General features: G+C 43.4%; 1 pseudogene; it reads left to right on the top strand.

Annotated features, from left to right (window-relative positions):
* The first annotated feature begins 2993 nt into the window (after positions 1–2993).
* Positions 2994–6802, top strand: LOC121466800 (annotated as a pseudogene).
* The last annotated feature ends 480 nt before the right edge of the window (positions 6803–7282 follow it).

Below are 7282 nucleotides of genomic sequence, written 5' to 3'. Positions count from 1 at the left end.
AAGTTCAATATAAGTACCCGGGAAAAAACCTTTCTGAAAAAAGTAAAATTGTATTTTAAAATTTATTTATTAATATATATTATTTTATTGATATATTTTTTTAAATTTTTTTTTTTTTTTTTTTTTTTAAATAAATTTTTTTGATTCGAATTTTATATAATCTTTATGAATAACCCTATTTCTATTGTTGTTTTTTATGCATATTTTCCTTAACTACCTGTTTTTTATATCTGTATTTAAGTTTATTTCGTTCCGCATTTCTTTTCGTAAACAACTTGTCCTACAGAGACGAGGATCTTTTTTTTTAACTGTGTATTTTTAAAAATAAGGGGACCATTTCGGTTTTTGTGGATTGAATGGTCTGATTATATTATTGAGCGGCTCTGATCACTATTTCGGAATAGTCAGTTTGATTGAAGTCTTCTTTTATGCAGCGAGCTATTTCCGTTAACGTCGGTGTGCTCTTTCGACTTGTCCGCTTGAAGTACTATGTCTTGGGGCTGCGTTATGTTAAGTTATTCCACACCTCCGTGCAAATGATTTAAATTGGGTCGAGGTTATCTGTCATAATTACTTTTGCTAAGGGAAATTGTTGAAGTATTCCATAATTTAGTTTTCATTGTTTAACTTAGTTTGATTTCCTTGTACTACAAGGTATTTTAAATATGCGTCTATACAACTTGAAAATGTAAAATTTTGCTCGTAGTATATATCTATTTGTAAATTCTCTCTTTCTATATTTCGAATTTTTATTGGGTGCCTGTTATATTTATTTTCGTTACAAATTACACAATTTTTATAACCTTACAGAGGGTATTATAATTTCAGTCAGAAGTTTGCAATGCAGTGAAGGAAACATTTCCTACCCTATAGAGTATATATATTCTTGATCACTAGGAGATTCGATCTAGCCACGTCCGTCTGTCCGTCCGTCTCTACGTAAACTATTCCCTCAGTGTTCAGGCCACAAAGGAGCACCCGGTATTCCCGGCTTTCCGCTCTCCCCATCTGCTCTCCGCTCTCACGCAGCTTCCCTTTTCCCCACCACGAAGTCTCCATGAAGTCTCCACTGCGCTCTGAAAAGCATTAGAATAAGTTAGAATAGTCAGTTCGATTTACATAGTGAATAAAAGTGGTTGCGCCCACACTCCTACCAAACACCGAAACACCTACGACTCGTCATTTCAACTACAGGACCTGTGCACCTTCCAGGACCCTCCAGAGGACTCGGCCACCCCCCTCTACTTTCATTTTTGGTCCTTCGAGCCGGATATTTTTCCTTTGGACCCCGCTTCGGTGGCTCGATCCTCTTCAACATACAACAGCAAGATAAGTAGGAAAGAAATTATTAATTGCCGGTCTCCAGTAAGTGTTTCGAATATACAATTTCGTCTTACTTTCTGGATGATATTCATGTCAAATCAAATTCCGATTTCAATCCGACATTACGGCAATCAATAACTTCAAATTTTCACTTTTCCACTTGCAATTTGTGCGGCCATCTTAATCGTCCTCCCCTTTGTGCATATTAATGTACAATACTTCTAAGTCCAGTTGGCCGTACATCATTCATACATCAACCTGCAATTTTCCAAAAAATTCCTACGAATAAATTTACAAACTCCTAAATTACAAAAAGTGTTAATATTTTGCGCGTGCCACAGTGAAAAAATATACCAATTTTCAATTAAAGTGTTCCGGCAATATTGGCCCCCATTCGTTTTTGTTCTTTTTCACTGTGTAGAGCCTCCGCTGCACAAAGTTACATTTTACATTCACATTTACATACATTCGTCCACTTATCTCCAAAACAAAAAAATCACAATCACAAATCACAATCAGCAAGAAATATTAACTATTTTTTACCTCTCCTGGTAAAAAAAAAATTACATGCAACCATACATTTTTCCCGTCGGCGCTGCAAATAAAATACAAAATTGTCCAATCGCATTTTTTACTTACATATTACTCTCTGATTTTATTCTCTGAGCGAAAATACATATTTACAGAGGCTTCATACTTATATATTTTTTCTCTGAGCGAGCACACATACTTACAGAGGCTTCATACTTATATATTTTTCTCTGAGCGAGTGTACATATTTACAGAGGCTTCATACTTACATATTTTTCTCTGAGCGAAAATACACATTAACAGTGCAGCATCTTACATATGTTATTTGACCAAAATACATATATGAACATTTGATTTCAGCTATTCTTGGGCGGAGGTGCAGAAAGAAACAGGGGGCTTATGCACAAAATCAATACTTGTTTTTTTTCTCGTCTGGGTAATTGAAAAATTCCAATTCCAATACCAACATTCCGGAAAAGCCCGATTCCATAAAAAACTCCGAGATACTATTTTTCATGGGCGGAGGTGCAAAAAGAAACAGGAGTCTTATGCACAAAAATCAATATTTGTTTTTTTTCTCGTCTGGGTAATTGAAAAATTCCAATTCCAACATTCCGGAAAAGTCATAGTCCATAAAAAACTCAAAAATACAATTTTCAAGGAGCATGTCCCATTCAAATCGTTCCACACACATACAATTCCGCATATTTGATTTTTATCGTCTGGTTAATTGAAAATTTCCAATTTCAATTCCAACGTTCCGAAAACATTCCTAGTCCATAAAGACTACGCAATAGTATTTTTTCAAATCGTTCCACACGCGTACAATTCTGCATTTGTTTACATCCAAACTGGCACAACTAAAAATAACATTTTTCAAGTAGCGTGTCCTTTTCCAATCGTTCCACACATCTACAATTCCGCATATTTGTTTTTTCTCGTCTGGTTAACTGAAAATTTCCAATTCCAAGTCCAAAATTCCGGAAAAGTACGAGTCCATAAAAAACTCAAAAATACCATTTTCAAGTAGCGTGATCCATTCCAATCGTTGCACACACCTAAAATTACGCATTTTTTTCATCCAAACTGACACAAACATAGTGTTGCGAGATCCACAGCTATTCGTCTTAGTATGCCCGATGGAGACGATAAGAAAAACTCGTGCCCTTATCGACTCAGGATCCGAAGCAACATTTGTGACTGAGCGTCTGTTCAATCTTTTCAAATTACCCTTCTAAGTCGTCCAAGCCCAAGTCTCAGGCTTAAATCAGACAGTGTCCGCTCAGTCCAAGAAGCTCTGTCATTTTACAATCAGATCTCCAAGTAGGCCCGCTCTGCAGTTAGAGACGTCAGCCTATGTCCTTCCTCAACTGGCAGGGAATCTGCCTTCCTACCCAATTCCGCAAGACTTTCTTCGAAATCTTCCCGATTTACCATTGGCGGATCCGAAGTGCACAGATAGATGTTCTGATAGGAGCCGACATTCTGCCTTCGGTTCTCCTAAATCGGGCAAAAACAAACATCTGTGGCTCCCTCCTTGGACAAGAAACAATTTTCGGGTGGGTGCTCACTGGGCCAGTAACCGCTTCCACCCAGAGTCAGATTGCCACCTTCTCTACGCAAATTCCTCAAGCGTACGACAATGGCTTCAAAAATCTTCACCAAATTCTGGGAGGTGGAGGATCTACCAATAAAGTTGGTAAAGGAATCCGATTCCGTCTGCGAAGAGAATTTTCTCCGAACGACCACGAGAGATGTGAAAGGCAGATAAGTCGTAACCCTACCTTTTCGCGACCCGGAACATTCAGGGTCAGGGTTAGGGTACTCCAGGTCTTTTGCGTTATCTCAATTTTTGAGAAACGAGCAACGCTTAAAAAGAGACATTCCACTAAAGATACGATACAACTCAGTGATTCAAGAATATCTGGATCTGAACCATATGAGAGAGGTCTTTCCTACCCACGATTTCGCCAGCTACTACCTTCCACATCATGCCGTACTTAAGCCTGAGAGCACTACTACAAAGCTGCGCGTAGTATTCAACGCATCCAGTCCTTCTGCGAATGGGGCCAGTTTAAATGATATCCTTCATGCTGGCCCAGTCTTACAGTCCGACCTTACCATTCAAATCCTAAAGTGGCGGTATTTTCAATACGTGTTACGCGCCGATATTGAAAAGATGTATCGGTAGATCTGGGTAGATCCGAAGCACACGCCTTTCCAGCGGATATTGCTCCGTAATCCTGATGGGGACATCCGAGAGTTCGAGTTGAAAACGGTCACCTTTGGAGTCAATTGCGCTCCGTACCTGGCCATTCGCGTGCTTCAACAACTGGCAACTGACGTACAACACAGCCATCCTAAAGCGAGTGATGTCATTCGTCATTTTATGTATGTAGATGATATCCTTGCTGGCGCCGACTCTATAAAGACGCTCGGCTCTCGATTCAAGAGCTACAAAGTGCCCTCAACTCCGCTGGGTTTCCATTGAGAAAATGGACGTCCAATCATAAGGATATTTTGGCTCACATTCCGAGTGACCATCTCCTGCGCTCCGATTTTCTGGAGATCGATGCCGAAAGCACGGCAAAAACGCTCGGTGTCCGTTGGAAAACCACATCTGATGAATATTTCTTTGTTCCGCCCGAATTATCCGATGAATCGTCCCTTACAAAACGCCAGGTTCTGTCACAAATTGCCAAATTGTTTGACCCTGCAGGGTGGCTCGCGCCCTTCGTAGTGCGTGCGAAAATCTTCATGCAGGAGATTTGGCTGCAGGTCCTGGGGTGGGACGACGAACTTCCAAGTGATCTGTGTCTGAGATGGCAGAGCTTCCTACAAAGCTATTCTGCCTTAAATCGAATCCGCATTCCAAGGTGGGTCTCCTTCCGACCAGAATTCAGAGTCGAGCATCACGGTTTTTGTGACGCGTCTCAAACGGCATACGGTGCTGCGATCTATGTACGAGTGGAAGTGGGGCATACGACTATGGTGCACCTTCTCACTGCAAAGACGCGAGTTGCGCGGGTAAAAACGGTATCGCTTCCCAGATTAGAGCTTTGCGGGGCCTTGTTACTTGCTGAAATGGCAGCAAGTGTTCTTCCGAGTATGCCAATACTCACATCCGAACTCTTCTGCTGGACAGACTCCACCATTGTGCTCGCATGGTTAAACAAGCCAGCTTGCCAGTGGACTACTTTTGTTGCCAATAGGGTGACCAAGATTACCCAGTCTACAAAGGCCGAGAAGTGGTCGCATGTTCAATCCGAACACAATCCCGCAGACCTGGCCAGTAGAGGGGTAGCACTTCAGGAATTGGTCGACAATCCTCTTTGGTGGCATGGTCCCGCATGGTTGCAAAAGCCACGCAGCCAATGGCCAAGTCAGGGCGAGAATTCCCCAGCGACCGAGCTAGAGAAACGTCCCCTTAAGTCCCACGTCGCAACTATTCCGTCAGAAGATTTCCTTGACCGTTTTTCCAAGTTCGACAAAGCACTGCGGGTTCTCGCTTATGTCAATCGTTTCATCCAGCGATGTAAAAAACAAGCAACACCCTCTGATAAGCACCTGCTAGCTGCGGACATTTCCGCCGCCGAACGACTACTTATTCTGAATACTCAGCGCAGAGACTTCTCCCATGATTATCACTGCTTAAATGAAAAGCGCTCTGTGCCTTCTTCAAGTTCTATCCTGAGCATGAACCTGTTCATAGATCAACATGGTCTGATAAGAGAGTGCGGTCGCGTGACGGCCTCCGACAGCCTTCAATATGATGAAAGGCATCCAGTTATCCTTCCATATAGCTGCCCACTTTCTCGCCTACTTGTCCAGTTCACTCATCGCATAACCTTCCATGGCGGCAACCAGTTGATGGTACGCCTCATTCGGTCAAGATACTGGATACCAAAACTAAAAACTTAGTAAAGGCAATAGTAAACTCCTGCAAGGTATGCGTGATCCACAAGAAAAGGCTAAAACACAGTTGATGGGCACTTTGCCAAAAAACCGTGCATCGTTCTCCCGACCATTTACGTACACGGGAATGGACTTCGCCGGCCAATTCGAAATTAAAAATTATACCGGAAGAGCATGTCTCATAACAAAAGGATATGTGTTAGTGTTCGTTTGTTTTTCCACCAAGGCCATCCACTTAGAGCCTACCTCTGATCTCACGACCGAGAAGTTTCTCGCCGCTTTCGCTCGCTTCGTTTCCCGGAGAGGGTGTCGTCGACAAGTCCAGTCTGACAACGGAAAAACCTTCGTTGGCGCTGCCGCCTTGCTTTCTCGCGACTTCCTGCAGGCTGTAAAAGAGTCTGTGACAGATGCCTATGGTCATCAGCAGCTCACCTGGCAATTTATACCTCTGGGAGCCCCTCACATGGAAGGCCTATGGGAAGCTGGTGTTAAAAGCTTTAAAGCACTGTTCTATTAGTCCACAGCCACTCGAAAATATACTTTCGAAGAGCTTTCGACGCTTCTGGCAAAAATTGAAGCTTGCCTAAATTCCAGGCCACTCTCCCCTATATCCGAAGACCCTACCGAACTATTGGCCCTGACACCAGGTCATTTTCTTGTTGGAGGACCTCTTCTGTCTACCGTGGAACCAGAAGTCAAAAGGGACACCAGGTCTATGATCAACCGCTGGCAACATCTAAAGGCCCTCCATCAGCAGTTTCGTATGCGATGGAAGGAAGAATACCTTAAAGAACTTCACAAGCGCAATAAGTGGCAGGCCCCCGCGAAGAATCTTCACGTCGGCGACATGGTTGTCATAAAGGACAAGAATTTGCCTTCCAACGAGTGGCGGCTCGGCAGAATTGACTCTGTCTTCCCAGGAGCCGATGGCAATGTCCGTGTAGTGGACATCCGCACGGCACGCGGGGTTGTCAAACGTCCAATAACCAAAGTCGTCCTTCTGCCTGTGGAGCCTTCAAAACTTCCACAATAAATTGGCCCACATTTTTTTAGTCCTAAGTTGTTATCCACAATCCCTAATATGATTTCCCTTTATTCACCTTCATTCATCCATGATCTAGATTTGAAAAATGGCTCCCCGAACACGCACCGAAGAACCCCTGGACGGCAGACGTACTCGAGGTATTAAATCCTACCGTTGCCGAGTCTGCAAGGGAGTCCATCCTCTACGGAAGTGTAGCAGGTTTCTGAAGCTGAGCGCTGAGAAGCGGCTTCGTGCAGTCTTGGTAAACAAGTATTGCTCGAACTGTCTTGCCCACGACCACTCGAAAGCTGACTGTCGCAGTGGAAAATGCAAGAAGTGCCAGCGGAACCACCACACGCTGCTGCATATGCATGAGCGGTCTAATTCTGGGCAGCGTTTGCGCCGGCAAAATCCGCCAAATCGCCCGACGCCTACGTCAAGGCAGCGCTCAGCCTCCCCTACACCAGCTCCGTCGCTTTCATCGCTGCT

Source organism: Drosophila elegans, unplaced genomic scaffold (assembly GCF_018152505.1).
Source record: "Drosophila elegans isolate 14027-0461.03 unplaced genomic scaffold, ASM1815250v1 contig_155, whole genome shotgun sequence".
Classification (NCBI taxonomy): Eukaryota; Metazoa; Arthropoda; class Insecta; order Diptera; family Drosophilidae; genus Drosophila; species Drosophila elegans.
This window is presented reverse-complemented; position numbering and strand designations above follow the sequence as displayed.